Source organism: Chrysochloris asiatica, unplaced genomic scaffold, assembly GCF_000296735.1.
Source record: "Chrysochloris asiatica unplaced genomic scaffold, ChrAsi1.0 scaffold00134, whole genome shotgun sequence".
In the NCBI taxonomy this organism is placed as follows: domain Eukaryota; kingdom Metazoa; phylum Chordata; class Mammalia; order Afrosoricida; family Chrysochloridae; genus Chrysochloris; species Chrysochloris asiatica.
The window spans coordinates 6,424,420-6,440,894 of record NW_006408652.1 but is presented as its reverse complement, the minus strand read 5'-3'; the positions used below and the strand labels follow the sequence as shown (position 1 = coordinate 6,440,894).

Below are 16,475 nucleotides of genomic sequence, written 5' to 3'. Positions count from 1 at the left end.
AGAGGTTGAAAAGGCATTCTGATACCCAGAAAACTAAGAAAATGCAAATAGCAGTGAGTTACAGGAGAAAACATGCACAGTGATAGCAACAGCTTTCTCATTGCTCCTTGCAGTTCCTAATGCATTTTCCATCTCATTTCATTCCCACAAAACACAATTTCCTTTTGATACTGTCCATTTGTGCTTCTTGTCCCTTTCAGTCACACTGGATGACCTGGCTCTTTTAGCTTCATTCTACTCTTGTTTTCAAACAATGCCAATAATCTCAATTTTAGGCAAGGTATGCCATTAGCTAGCACTCAGTAATCTTCACACCTGCCTCACTTGGAATTGTTTTAAGTGACAAGTCTATTGCCAGAAGAGGCTTTCTAATTGTTTCTCAAACTTAGTGACAAGAAAGCGAAGCTCTTGGCTTGACCTCAGAAGTATAGAGGCTATGGAAAATACACGGTTTTAGCCTTCACAGTTTCATTAAAGCCTAAATGACAAACTTGGAATAATAAAATATGATTTTTTTTCTTTCATTATGTCTATATTTTAAGTTAATTACTTGAAGAATTCAGAATGATCTCATTCCCAAATTAAATGTAGTTTATATATTTGAATCCTTGCATGAAGATTACTCTAGGTTCTGAATGTACAAATCCCTAGTGCTTTATTCCAGAGGCAGACTGATCATAAGACAGTAGAATGAATATCCACATCTATTTTCACATCCTTGGAAAGCTCCAGTAAGGGCTACAAGGACAGAGAGAGAAAACAGCAGCGACAGTTGGAAGTTGGAAAGTAAATGAACCAGTGATAATTGACTTAGCAGAACTAAGAAAACGGAATCTCAGGCAGGCCTTGAGAAAAGCTGAGGAAGATGATTTACATTACACAATCCTTAAAGGTTCAAGAAATGTCCCAGGTAATTCTAGAACTGGACATGAAAAGGATGGTAAAGATGAGGAAAACGGTAAAAGCATTCAAATCTCTGTAGGCCCCTAAAGGATCACCTCTCTCCCACCTTGAGGTTAAGGTAAATTAGGATGTCTCTGAAGTGAAACATACTAGGCAGAGTTGAGGGTATGTGTATCATAAATAGGGGCGTGGGGTGACATGGATTATTTAATGTGTCTCTTCTAGAGTTGTCTTTGTAACTCCAACCAAATGACTTTTCCTGATAGGTCTGGGTAAGAAGTAGGTTGGGAGTTGAGCTTCTTCTTTGGATCACCAGATCCCTTTGCATTGAACTTCCTCAACCTGGGACAGAAAGCTGTGACACCGAAAGAGTGGCGGAGGAGCAGCCGCAGCAGAACCAAGACCAAAAGCTAGAGATGAGACAAAGCAAGTAAAGCTGAGGGACTTTGGGCAGGAAGCTTGCTAGGAGAGTGGGGGAGCTAGACTTGCTGACCCATGGAGCTCAAGTCAAGTGCCTTCAAGCTGAGGCTTATAAGGAGTGGTGTGTCTTGTGGGCATTTATCAGCAGCTTATTGGAGTAACTGTGCCCTGCACATTTTCTGATCATGTATTGCAATCTGTTAACTTCCCTAGTGGAGCTCTGGTGGCGTAGTGGTAACGAATCGGGCTGCGAGCTGCAAGGTCAGCAGTTCGAAACTACCAGCTGTTCCGCGGGAAACAGATGAGGTGTTCTGCTCCCGTAAAGATTTACAGCCTCGGAAACCCTGTACAGGGTCGCTATGAGTCGGAACCGACTCCACGGCACACAACAACAACAACAACAACTTCCCTTATAAACCTCAAAACTGTGAGCACGGTGCCTTTAAGTTCTGTGTGATTATAAAAAGGAATTATCAAACCTATTTGAGTAGAGAGGACTGTGGAAAATATGGTTGGCTTCTTCATTTTTTTTTTTCAAGATGTTAAGTGACCTTGTATGTATGGAATGCTGAATGCTGGGAATCTCTGGCTGTCTGTCTTCTTCAATCTCTACCCAATCTTGCTCTTAAATCTCTTTCTGCCAATCAGATCTTTACCATTGATGCAGATGAGAAGATACCTCACTGAAATTTGACCAGACCTAAATAAATAAATAAGAATTTAAAATATGCTCTGGTAGCGTAGTGGTTACGAATCGGGCTGCGAACCTTAAGGTCAGCGGTTCGAAACTACCAGCCGCTCCGCGGGAGAAAGATGAGGCTTTCTACTCCCGTAAGGATTTACACCCTCGGAAACCCTGTACAGGGTCGCTATGGGTCGGAACCGACTCGACGGCACCTCACAACAACAACAACAAGTCTCCAGTTTAAAGAACAACATGCAGACACTCTTACAGTGAAACACCAAGGTCAACCAATCACACCCACACACTCAGAACCTCCAAACACCATTTTATCCCTCATGCTCTTAAAGGTTAATCATGAACAGACAAAGATGATCAGAAATCTGATACAAACTTCCAGCATGGAAATGGGACTAGCACAAGCAAAATTTTCAAAGACATGAGAAGGAAGAGACTACAGTGGAGAAAGACTAGATTCTATTAGAAATTTGAGAGTTTCTAGAGGTTGAAGTGAAAGACTTACAGATATCCTACAACAAAGTATCTACAAAAATATAAATATTTCTGTTTTATATAAAATATTTCCTATCTTAAGTAATGATTAATAGCAATGGTCTATAATGTAACATTTAATAATCTCCCACTAGATAGTTTTCCTTGCACATCCTATTTTAACCTCTGGTAGTGTAGTGGTTACGAATCGGGCTGCAAACCTTAAGGTCAGCGGTTTGAAACTACCAGCCACTCCGCGGGAGAAAGATGAGGCTTTCTACTCCCGTAAGGATTTACACCCTCGGAAACCCTGTACAGGGTCGCTATGGGTCGGACCCGACTCGATGGCACTTAACAACAACAACAACAACATTTACCTTATTGGTTTGATCCAAACATATCTATAATGTTCAAAGAAACACATAAAAAGATTCATTCTATTTTAATGCACAGCCTGCAATGGTTAATTTATTTTCCTACAAACATTAGATCATATGGTACATATGATTGTGCAACTAATTACTCCAGACCATTCTATGAACATTCATGCCAAAATGCGTATGTATCACTAGACCAATACATAAATAGATAGAGGCTGCGAATTTTTTAATTGACCTCTGGAAACCATAAGAAATGCCTTGTGGGAACTGAATTGTTGTTAATTGAAACCTTAAGTTTTCAATGTGAGATTTAAGTTTATCCAATAGCACTGTATCAGTTAATTTTGTTCCATTGTGTTCTTTATTACAAATTCAGCCAATGACACACTCTTTAAATTTGTATATACATTGTAGGATCAACACTGGACTGAGAACCACAAAATCAGTGTTCAAACCCATCAGCTGCTCCTCAGAAACCCCACACAGGGTCTGTATGAGTCAAAATCGACTCAGCAACACTTAGCAGGAGATGCATCATATATACTTTGGTGTCTGATATTGCCAATACTCATTGAAGCAGGTTTCTTTTATTATAAATCGGTTTTCATTTGGTTAGGAACTCATGTGACGCCTAACTAAAAATTTCCCAGATAGGCAAATACCAGTTGCAGTGACTGGAGCAAACTGGTTTCTAGTTGGCAGCTACCTGAATTCCAGTCAGTCAATAATGGAAAACTTCAAGAAACAATATAATCAAAGGGAGCATAGGAGCTAGCATGTAAGCTTGCTGGCAACCACGTTGGTCTACTGGTGAGTGGAAGAGGGGGAAAGGCAGCAATGAAGATATGGGCTGAGTTCAACCACGTTCCATAGACTCAGGTCAACCTGGAGATGAGAGAGAGAAGAGGAAGGGTTGGTTGGTCCAAGGTGTGGTGAGACCTAGGGACACCTGAGCCCATGGACAAGAACTCAGCCACAGAGGACTAGAGCTGAAAGTGAAGCATCCAGCTGATATGAAGTGAGGAGAGACACACAAGAACGCCCAACTTGTAGATAGCACCCATTTAATCTAGCTTCAATGGCTCAATGATCAGAACTCGAATAGAGGAGGATAAAGAAATTTGATAAAGGAAACAAGCATAAATCACTACAATTTTATGAACTTGACCTATACTTATGGATGTAGTAGCTCAAAATACCAATTGAGAGGGAAGGCATCTTCACATCAAGGCTCAAACCTATCCCCTCTGTACACAGGGTTGATAGGGACAGGCAACTTAGACACTGGCTACCTAAAATGGGGTCGGGGGGACTATAAAGGCATGAAGTAGCTAACTTACAAGTTTTCAAGAGGGAGTTTAGTTTCAGAGTGTGCAGTGGAAGGTAGAATCCCACTGAATAGTTTTCATCTTGTCTAAAAGGGTCTGGTAAAAGTAGATGGAGATAAGATTCTTATGGTTCAATAGTGAGTAATTGTTCTCATGACTAATTGTGACTATCACAACTGTAAAGGTTGAAGTTTTGTAACATAAAGGGAGAGTAGTTAATCTTACATTCCAGGAACTGTGGACCCTAGGACCATCAAGGAAGAAGAGCACAGGCAGAACGTGGGACCCTATCCAGAGAAGCAGCGACACCAGAGATGGAGGCATGGATGGGGATATGGAGAGAGGGAGCAGCTGAGGACTCTAGATTCATGGAAAGAGAGGAACTGAGAGCTGGTGACCAGGAGGCGGGCTTGCAGAATGTGCCCTTTGGTTGTTTAAATGACTATATCTACATTCCTGAGTGTTTTTGTGCATATCAAAAAAAGAAAAGAAAGCAGAGGGAATAGGAGCTAATACTGTTGAATGATGATGCATGGAAGGGATTGTACTCATTGCAATGAAATGAAATACAATAAGATGAGTGCAAACCCGATGTTCTCCCATGTAGTCTATCACTCAATTCACAATAAAAGCTTAAAAAAAAAAAAAAAAAAAGAACATAAAATCCAACAACATATGTAAGAGCAGTTTTAAAATAAGAGATTACTGTAAACTACAATTTTCAAACAGAGGAAAACTGGAATAATGTAAGCCCCAAAGTTATAAAACTGTTGTTGTTGTTGTTGTTATGTGCCGTGGAGTCGGTTCCTACTCATAGTGACCCTGTACAGGGTTTCCGAGGCTGTAAATCTTTATGGGAGCAGAAAGCCTCATCTTTCTCCCGCAGAACAGCTGGTAGTTTCGAACTGCTGACCTTGTGGTTCGCAGCCCGATTCATAACCACTACACTACCAGAGATGAAATTCATTCTATACATTGCAATTGGTCCTTATTACCAATACAATGAAGGAGAGTCAGCACTAAGGTGTATAACAATGAAGGGGCTAGGCTCTGAAAATCTGGCCCAAATGATATAATTGTGACACAAACAAAAACAAAGTAAAAAGTGAAAGCATAATAGTACTGCATTTGAAGGAAAATACTTTCATTCATTTAAAAATGTATATATTATTTTAAAATATTTTGTCTGTCTTATGTTCATATTTTGTGAGACAAATTTCTCCATATCCTAAAATCACTTTATCAGTGAGAAAATAAATACTTTTTCATGAATAATAAGAACTATTAATCATTCCTTCATGTCATTCCTGACACATTACAATGTTGACTATTTCCTGGTGCCGTGACAGAAAGCCTTTCGCTCATAAATACAGCACTATTAGAAGTTCTACAGTGGTCTGAAAAGTTAGTTCAAGTTCTAGAAAGGCCTAATTGTAAATATCACATTAGATAAAGTTAAACATTTCTAAACATGTCTTCTTTGTAGCCATCCCATAGCACACTGGTTTGAAGAACACAGTATTTTTATTTGACTGCCTTATCACAAAATCTCCAGGAAGTAATTCATGCCCCAAAGGAATTTACCTATAACCTATGTCTCAACAAATATTTATCGACTTCCTACTATATGCTAATTTCTGAGTGATTATTTTTTAAATATGTAAAACAAAAGACAATTATTTGACTCTAATTATTGGTAGGAAGTGTTAGAAGATTGTTTTGAAGCAGAACACACAGAAAGGAGTAAGAGATTTATAATTTATTTGTGAAAGAAGAATGACAATTGGTGTCCAAGAACCTTCCTATGCTTTACTTGACTTTCTGTGATTTTGCATTTAGAATCAATTTCATTGCTTTATAATACAGATCAGATCGAATTGGCAATGATGAATAAATAGTCTTATTAATTGTGGAAATAAGCAAACGACCTTCCTAAATATAAAGCACAAAGGTGGAATAAACAAGCTTCCAATTTCATGGCCCCAAGTGACAGACGGGACATGAATCAGCCTCATTGTTGTTGTTGTTGTTAAGTGCCGTCAAGTCGGTTCCGACCCATAGCGACCCTGTACAGGGTTTCCGAGGCCTCATAGGTGATGGAAATCTACCCTTAGTCCCCATCTCCATTTAACCATGTTCTTATGCTTCAAGAAATCAGAACCATGCCTGAAGGAAAAGTATGGTGATACAATCGTGGATGCTTGCACTAGCATACTATTTGGGAGAACCATTTGTAGTTGTGAAATAGTGTTAAACAGGTTAAACAGTGATGGCTTAATTGGAAATCTTTTCTTATTTTTCTTATCTTTAACTTATTGTCTTCTAATACAAAAGGGGCTTCAAAAATTTCACGTGAAATACCATGATCTTTTTTTTTTTAATGTTTTATTGTGAATTATGTGATCGTTTACATAGGAGAACATTAGTTTTACATTCATCCTATCGTATGTGTATATCGTTTCATTGCCATGGTTACAATCCCCTCCATGCATCATCAACCAACCAAAGGGTATACCCTACAAGCCTGCCTCCCCCTCCCGCCGGCTGTCAGCACACAGCTGCTCCATCCCCCACGTCATCATCTCTGCCTCCATCTCAGGCATCACTGTTTTTTAATTCCACTTCTAATTAACTTTTGAAGCTCCCTCATATACTGAGAATCAACTATATTCAAGGCTATGCAGAAATCCATAGATAAGTGAATAAGTTAAACCATGCCCTTAAAAACTCAAGAGTCTAGATTAGAAGTGGACGAAATTTTTCTAGCGCTCGGAAACCCTGTGCAGGGTCACTATGAGTCGGAACCGACTCCACGGTACTTAACAACAAACTTCAAAAAGTTTGTGGGAAAAATCCCATTATCTTTTCATTACATTTTTTTTTCACAAACTTCTTGAGGGTCCCTTGTATTTGACTTTATGGTCCATATGATTTCTGTTGTCACTCTGTTCTTATAGCATAAAGTCAGCCATAGACAATATGTGCATGAGTGTATATAGTTGCATTATTTTGTAAAATGGGGCAGCCTAGTTGAATTTAACCCTCAGGATAGTGTGTTACTGTTTACTTACCTAGTATGAGGACAACAGATAGGTCACATATATTTCACCAATGCTTGTCTATTTATAGAGATGGGCCAAAATGTCTTTCAGTGAATTCTGAGGCTGCGGCAGCAAAGTATGGCATGATCAATCAGCTATGCTTTCACATATGTGATGGGGGTGGTTATAGAAATGTCATTTCCTATTTTATTTTTAGCAAGAAAGACAGACATCACAACAAATTATTAAAACTTGTGAAAATGCCATAAAAGACATATGTATATAGGACAAAAAGATATTAGAAACACAAGCAAAAGCTTGCTAAAGGTTTTATAAGTGAGAAAAATAAACCTAGCAAATTGCCTCAGTGTCTGCAACCTCCAATTTATGCTTCAAACAATAACAGACTTGATATTTTTTTTAAAAAAAACATACCAACCAGAACTCATAGAGAAAAAGACAGATATTATTTACTTGATAAAAATTTTAAATTTCTGTATGTCAACAAGATGATGTACATGTTTCTAAGGAAACAAATGGAAAACTGGGCAAAACTACAATATATTTGACAGGAATACAGACAAAGGCAGTTTATTTAAGATAACATGAATTTGGGGAGTATAGTGGCTTCTTAGGATCAGCAGTGGACTGCAAACCATAAGGTCAGATGTTCGAGCCCACCAGCCGCTCTGCTGGAGAAAGATGAGGCATTTTGCTCCAGCAAAGCTTTTCAAGCCTTGGAAACCCTAAGCAGGATCACTATGAGTCAGAGCTGACTTGAAGGCACTTACCACAACAACAACAAGGTGAACTTTAAATATTTAATTAGGAAAAATTTAAAAAAACACCCAAGGAAAAAGACATGAATGAATAAGCACTTTAAAGAGAATGCCAGCGCTTTATGCTGTTGCAATTAGCAGTTCAGTGCTTATCCTACAGTACCACACCAGGACTTATGTTGTTGTTGTTATGTGCCGTGGAGTCGGTTCCGACTCATAGCGACCCTGTACAGGGTTTCGAGGCTGTAAATCTTTACGGGAGCAGAAAGCCTCATCTTTCTCCCACGGAACAGCTGGTAGTTTCAAACTGCTGACCTTGCGGTTCACAGCCCGATTTGTAACCACTACGCTACCAGATCTAGACAGGTAAAATACGTGAATATTACTGTTAATTAAATAAACCACAAAAAACACAGATGACCTTGTGAAAGTTGACATTTAGTGGGTCAGGGTAACACTACTGCCTAGAAATATATTCATTTGACTATGTGTTCCCTCATTCCTTCAAACATTTACTGAGTTCCTATTATGTACCCATCGTTGGACTAGAGAGGGATTTCTGGTCACTAAAAGCTCACATTCTAATAGGGAAGGGGAAGGTGTGAAAGATTCAAATGGAATGTGATTCAAAATATCCCAACTAGAAGTCACATACTGTTTGGGTTCCACTCTCCAAAAGTACAGATATAGGAGACCCACTCCCGGACATGTATTGGGGGTCCAGGGACCTCTGTCATTTTCTAAAGCTTACAAGTGTTCTTGGACCTCCTGAGACTTGGTAAGACTTTGGGAACAGGCATCCTCCTTATTTGATAGTAACCGGGTGAGATGCTGAATGCTGACCAAGGCAGAGCCTCATCAGCAATCCCCAAATCCAGTCTAATCAATAGCCATCAAGTCAATTCTGACTCATTGTGAACCCATGTAGATTGCCAGACCTTTCTTATGATATACTTCTGTATGGACTCACGCCACCAATCTTTTGAATAGTATCTGAGCTTAACCATTTATAACACTTGGGGACTCCTTATAAGAAATACAGTGGGTTGACTGGAAATAGTTATCCAGACAACTAGAAATCAAAAGAAAATGAGTAGAAAGAAATAATTAGCTGCCCCTGAATGAGTCAACATCCTATAGACTATGTTGTTTGACTACAATAAAATTATAAATGCATTTTTAAAGCACAGCCTAAAAATGGAAAACGTTCAGAAACCCAAATCATGCTGTAAAATAACCCTTGGACTATAGAGAAAATTATAAGGAAGATTGTGAGAAGTTCCTAACACTACTTCACACTACAAGATTTGTGATATGTAACTAAAGCAAAGCTTTGAGAGAAATATACTGCTTCGAATACAATGATCAGAAATCAAGGAAATACTGAGGACAACATAGCTATGTGTTTAACTCTAGCAATTAGAAGAAAGAGCAGCAGAGGAAACCCACAAGAAACCAGAAGGGAGAAAATAAAGATAAAGACAGAAATACATGGACTAATACAGAGGGAAAAAAAATGAAAGATTTACATAATCAAGAAATTGCTACTGACAAACCATTGTTAATGATGTCAAGAAAACAAAGAGCTCCAGCCTGGAGTGGCTAGAAGAGCTGAAGATACTTCTTGGAAGAAAGACCAACAGGGCAAATACAAAACAATACCGGCAGTCTGACTGCCTTCTACAAGAACAAGCAAGTTGCTCACCCAGGAGACATCAAGGCAAGTAGTTGGGTCCCCTCAGGGTAAACCCCCTTCCAAGACGAACACTCAATGGGAATACAGGCTCTGATTGGTGACCACATTAGTCACCGATAAGGGGAAGTGAGGGAAAAACAGCAATGAAGTGGCGAGCTAAGCCCTACAATGTTCTGTGACCCCAGGTTGGCCAGCAGAGTGGTAAGAACTGGGGACTCTTGGGCCCAGAGTCAGTGCCATAGCCACAGAGGACTAGAGTGGAGAGTGAAGCGTCCAGCTGATAAGAAGAGAGGGCATATGCATAAGAACATTTCTCCTTTACAACAATAAAAATCTACAACACTTGGTATGGCGCTGTGGGTTAATGCTCCGGACTGCAAGGTTGTTTTAAACTGCAAGGTCGGCAGTTCAAGCTCATCAGCCACTCCTTGGAAACCCTATACAGGGTCGCTACGGGTCATACTGACTCGACAGCATTTTACAGCAGCAACAATACAACTATATTGTGTATTAAGGAGCTCCAGTAGTGTAGTGGTTACAATTCGGGCTGCGAACCTCAGGGTCAGCAGTTCGAAACTACCAGCTGTTCCACGGGAGAAAGATGAGGGTTTCTGCTCCTGTAAAGCTTCACAGCCTTGGAAACCCTGTACAAGGTCGCTATGAGTTGGAACCGACTCCACGGCACATAACAACAACAACATATTGTGTATTAACATACAACTAACACTAATGAATGCCAAGAAGCTAGACAGCAGGGATACCTATTGTGATGGTTAAGGTTATGTGTCAATTTGGCTGGTCATGATTTTCTGTGGTTTAGTAGTTATGTAAGAAGATTTGGCCTTTATACCATGAAGTAGCCATCTTTATTATGAGATCGGATGTGGTCATCCACCATTTTAGCATAATGCCAATTATGCAAGTTGATAAACAAGGAATGGGTGCATTTTTATTTTCTTTCAGTTCTAACTTTTTTTGTGTTTATTAAAAAAATTTTTTTTTGAATAATTCCCCTATGGCTTATTTACAAGTATGTTGTTAAACTACCTACTGTTTGGAAATTTTCCTGTTGTCATTTAGTTATCAGTTTCTAGTTTGTCTCCATTATGGTCATAAAATATCCCCTGGATGATTCTAATTCTTCTAAGTGGCTTAGTTGTTTGCTTGTTTTGTATGGCCAGGGATATAGAGCATCTTGCTTTGTGGGTACTTGAAATGAATGTGTCCTCTGTTGCTTTGGGCTAGAGTTTTCTACATATGTCAATTAAGTCCTACTAGTCATTTTTGTTGTTAAGTTGTTCTATATCATTGGAGATTTTCTGTCCAGAAATTTATAAATTTCTAAGGGTTGTGTTTTCAGGTGCATCTATATTTGTCAGTTTGTTTATATCTCCTTTCAGCTGTATCAATTTTGGTTTTGCATATTTATTTGGCAGCTCTTTTATTTAGGATGGTCATGCCCACATGGGGAGACCTGGTGTAGCACTGTGGGATAAGCATTGCTCTGCTAAAACAACATTGTTGGATTGTGCTTTTCTTTGTTGTTTATATATAAACTGTCAATCTTTGCCTTTTAATTGGTATATAAATACCACTGGCATTTAAGGTAATTATTGATATAAGAGCCATGCTAGAATACTGGGTTAAGCATTAGACTGCTAATCACAAGCTCAGTGGTTTGAACCCACCACTGCTCCCTGAGGGAGAACTGAGTTTTGTTCCCATGAAGACTTCTTTTTTGTTGTTAGGTGACATCGAGTCAGAACCGACTCATAGAGACCGTTCTATGCACTGACTGGTCCTGTGCCAACCACTCAATCATTGCTATGCTTGAGCCCAATGCTACTGCCACTGTGCCTGTCCACCTCATTGGAGGGCTTTCTCTTTTTCTTTGACCCTCCACTTAACTAAACAGTATGTCTTTCTCCAGGGACTGCTCTCCCCTGACAACATGTCCGAAGTATCACAGATGGCTTCTGGCCATCCTACCTTCCAAGGAGTATTCAGGCTATGTGTCTTCCAACAGATTTTGGCAGTCCAAGATACTATTAATATTCTCTTCCAAAACCATAACTCAAATGCATCCATTCTTCTATGGTCTTTATTCACTATTGATCCACTGGTGAGGATTTTTCTGTTTTTTTATGTTGAAGTGCAACCCATAACAAAGGCTGTTGTACTTTGATTTTCACCAATACTTAAAGTCCTCTTTGCTTTCACCATGCTAAGTGGTATCTTGTGCACATCACAAGTTGTTAATGAGTCTTCCTCTAATCCTGATTAGCCAGGTTCTTGAATTATGTGCTCAGCATACAGATTGAATTAGTATAGTGAAAGAATTTTAGACCATTCAGTGTTACCTTGTTCTGCTCTAACCACTGCCTCTTGGTCTATGTACAGGTTTCTCAAGGACACAATTAAGTGTTCCAGAAAACTCATTCTCTGCAATGTTGTCCATAGCTTGTCATGATCCGCACAATCGAAAGCTTTTGCATAGTCAATAAGCACAGATAAACATCTTTCTAGTATTCTCTGCTTTCAGCCAAGATCCATCAGACATCCTCAATGATGTCCCTCATTCCACGTCCTCTTCTGATTCTGACTTGAACCTCTGGAAGTTCTCTGTCAATGTACTGTTGCAGCCAACTTTGAATTATCTTGAGCAAAATTTTACTTGCATACGATATCAGTGACATTGACTGAGGATTTCCACAACCCGTTGAGTCACCTCTCTTTGGAATGGGCACAGATATGGTTCTCTTCCAATCAGTTGACCAGAAAGCTGTCTTCCAAATTGTGGGGCAGAGATAAGTGATTGCCTCCAGTGTTGCATCAGTCTGTTGAAAGATTTCAATTTGTATTCCATCAATTCCTGAAGCCTTTTCATTTGACAATGTCTTCAATTCACCTTGGACTTCTTCCTTCAGTATTATTGACTCTCGATCATATGCTACCAGCTGAAACATCTGAACATTTCTTTTTGGTACAGTGTCTCTGAGTATTCCTTCCATCTTTATTTATAGATTTTTTTACACAAACAGAAACCAACAAAAGGGATCCAATGGTCTCTTATTTGATCGTTGCTTTCCAGGCCTCTTGGGACCTTTGCCATGCGCTCTCTTGGCCTAGAAGCTAGATGCATCATCATAGCTCTTGTAGGTGCTCCTCTTGGAGCCTTTTTTCTTTCCACAAAAAATAAATTTCTGGTTTTTATTGCATCGTTTGGCACTGGGTCCCATCTTCATCTGCTGGCCTTTAGCTTTTTCCTTTGTGCATTGGGTTTCTGATCTCCCTCAAGGAAATCCCATTCATCAGAGAAGCTTTTCTGATGTTTCTTAATGACATTCATCATTTTTGTTTTCCCGATGCCTCCTCTGAAGAACCTCTGTTTGGACCTCATTGTTGTTTAGTCTTTTCACACTTCTCCATGGCAGCCTGTTTAGTCTGCAGCTTCTGTTGAATCTTTTGCATCTGCTGATCAGATACAACCATCACTGCAACATAGTCAGTGGGTCGCTCGGTAGGGATTTTGAGCTGATGGAGGCAGGGCCTCAGTCTGGAGGTAGAGGCTAATCTCCTGCCAGAAGTCATCTTGTTCTGAAGAGGTGACTGAAGTGCACTGGTTTCTGGCATTGCAATGGTTCCAAAAGAGGCCTATTTCACTTGGTAAGTTCTAGAACCCCTTTTATGTATTCTAATCAGTTACAAGTTTTTTGTAATCATGTTTCCTGACATTCCTTTCTATCCCACTTGTGTCTATTTTACAATAGTAAGCAAGGGAAGCCAATGTTCATGAGACAGTCAGCATCTTAGTATTATTTCCCCTCTTCAGACTATACCTTGATCTCTGTATCACAGAGCCCTGTTGTTCCAAGGTCATGCATGCATCACTATTTACCTCTGTTCCATTTAGACCATGCAAAGCTGCCTCAGTGTTTCCCTACCTTCCTTGTTCTTCCACCCCTCCCACTTCTTCTGTACTGCCCTCCCCAACACCCAAACTATGATGTGTCTTTGCCTAACCTGTGCTCTACTGTCCCCTCCTCCACCTCTCCCAAGGCCCCATACCCCACCTCCACTGATAACCAACAAAGATTTTTTTTTTTTTCTTTTAGTATGAGTATCTTTTCTTAAGCTTTTACAATAATGGTCTTATGCAATACCAGAGCCTATATTTTTAACCACTCCATCTTACTGCTTCCCCGGACAGACATAAAGGGCTTCAAATATTTGTGGAGAATATGGAATAGAAAGATAATGGAATTTTTTCCATGACTTTTGGAAGCCCCTCTCTTTCAGGGAAGTGTTTTCAGGTGAGAAGTTCAATAAGAAAAGATACATTTTCAAAAAATCAAATACCCTGCAACTGATAGAGAGGATTCAAATCTAAGTCTACCTTCCTGTTAAGTCCCTGTCAAGCCATAATGCTCCCCACACATTTGTATCACCTACAAGGGTACGTACTGAGAAGTATTTTTTCTTTTTGGCAGAAAATTATCCCTCATAATCTCCAGAGTAGGCAAGGTTACATGCCTGAACACACTTGTAATTGTGGCCTATTAGTGAAAATATCAGTACAGCCTGCGAAGTCCCTATAGAATCACATTTGGTTTGACATTGTTCCTTTGGATCCTGGTGGATGCTCTAGTAACTGCAAGCTATTAGTGCTGTCATTATTGCTGTCTACAATGTCCCAGGAGGCTGGCTCTTGTCAATGATAGCTACAGCCAGAACCTTTTCCGATAGAATGTGTTTGGTAAATAAAGTTCCATATAGGCACATATGTGTGACTGAAAAATTTCACCAAAGGCCAAAAAAAATAATAAATAAAGCACATGTTGAGAGCAGGCATATTTAGTGACTGAGTAGGCAACCTTGCTAAAGATTACCAGACACCCCAAAACACATTTCACTCATTTCTGCCATTAGGTTATCCTCACTACAGGACCTACATAGAGACCCCAACTCAAACCCCACTGCCATGGCCTCGAATCCGGCTCATAAAAAGCCTGTAAGAGTAGAACTCTCCACATGGGGTTTCTAAGAGTGCACATCTTTATGGAAGCTGATGGCCACATCTTTCTCCTCCAAAGTACCTGACTACTGGGTTCAAACCGCCAATCTTTCAGTTAGCAGTCAAGTGCTTTCACCTCTGTGCCACCAGGCTCATAAATGAAGGAATAAAAAAAAAAGAGAATCCTCTCATCTGCCTGGGGAAAAAATGCCCTCAATCATTAAACACACATGTACTCAGGACGTGCCAGGCTGCAAGCATTCTTGTCAATTCTGGGAATATTTACAATCAAATCATTTCCTGATTACAACGATCCAAAAAGATCTCCAAGGCCACTGGAGACAATTATTCAAATTATCACCGTATCCAGCTCTCAGAATGGACATACCAACTCTCGAAGTCTCTGACCCAAGCCTGACCCAAATCCTATCCCTCTTCTTCCTTTAATCCAGCTAAACCGGGCTGACATTTTCAAAAGTAATCTTTACTCAGAATTAAGGGAGAACCGAGAGGAAGTACCTCAGGATAATTTAGGAAGCAAACAAAAGAGCCCAGCATGCAGTCCATGTTTCTGAGGCAAACAGTGTTTCAAGCATGGAACCATCAGTTTCTAAGGTATCCGGCCTTTCCTTTTTATTCCTGGGTCCTGTCTGCCAGCTTATTTGCCACTTTCAGACAGTCAAAATTGTTGGGTGGTACAAACAGTTTGACACCTGGCAGTGAATCCACGGATGGCAGTTCAAACACACCCAGAGGCACTGTAGAAGGCTTGACAATCGACTTTGACAATCAATGGCTTGACAATCAGCCATTGAAAACCTTATGGAGTAGTTCTGCTCTGATGAACACGGGGTCACCATTAGTCAGAGTTAACTCAATACATGGCAACTGGTTTGGCTGATTTGTGAGTCGGTCAGCTGCTAATCATTGTTCAGGTCTCAACTACATGATGCACAATCTTCTCACTTGCTTTAATCTCCAAAGAACCTACATTTTCCAGAGGCAATGTATATAACAAGCATTCTCCCTCACTATGCTTTTTCATTTCTGATAGCATATCTGTGTTTACACTTTTTGACTCATAATGATATTTTCTCAAATGGAAGATCTGAATTGTCTTTTCAGTGTGCCAATGTGTGGATTTTTATTCTACATAGTTCAATTCAATACTTTATATTACTACAATTACTAATTCATTTCTCTTGGTTCCTTCGGTTTTATTATGTTTGTATTTTTAACTTCTTGAATTACATGCCCAGTTCATTTGTTTACATTCATTCTTCATTAAGGAAGACATCTCTCTGGACTATGGATTTTCTCATATGTATACCTTTGCCCACATTCCATAATAATACTTACTATCTTGTGGCACTGTGGGTTAATGTGCTGGGCTGCAAAATCAGTTTGAACTACAAGGCTGGCAGTTCAAGCTTACCAGTCACTCCTCAGAAACCCTGTACAGGGTCAGTGGGAACCAACTCAAAGGCGCTTAACAACAACAACAAGTGTCAAAGACTTTAGCAGTATTTTACATATATTTATTTAATCCTTCCAATAACCTTATTTAGCAAGCACTATGTTGTCCAAAAGGAGTCCTGGTGTGGCGCTGTGGGTTAATGCGCCAGACTGCAAAGCCGTTTGAACTGCAAGGTTCAAACCTGTATAGGGTTGCTATGGGTCAGATTCGACTCGATGGCACTTAACAACAACAACAACAACAATGTTGTCCAATGGAGTCCT

The 16,475-nt window shown here is 39.8% G+C and overlaps 1 pseudogene; it reads right to left on the bottom strand.

The window, feature by feature from the left end:
• Positions 1-12,750: 12,750 nt before the first annotated feature.
• Positions 12,751-13,354, bottom strand: LOC102831136 (annotated as a pseudogene).
• Between the last annotated feature and the right edge of the window lie 3,121 nt (positions 13,355-16,475).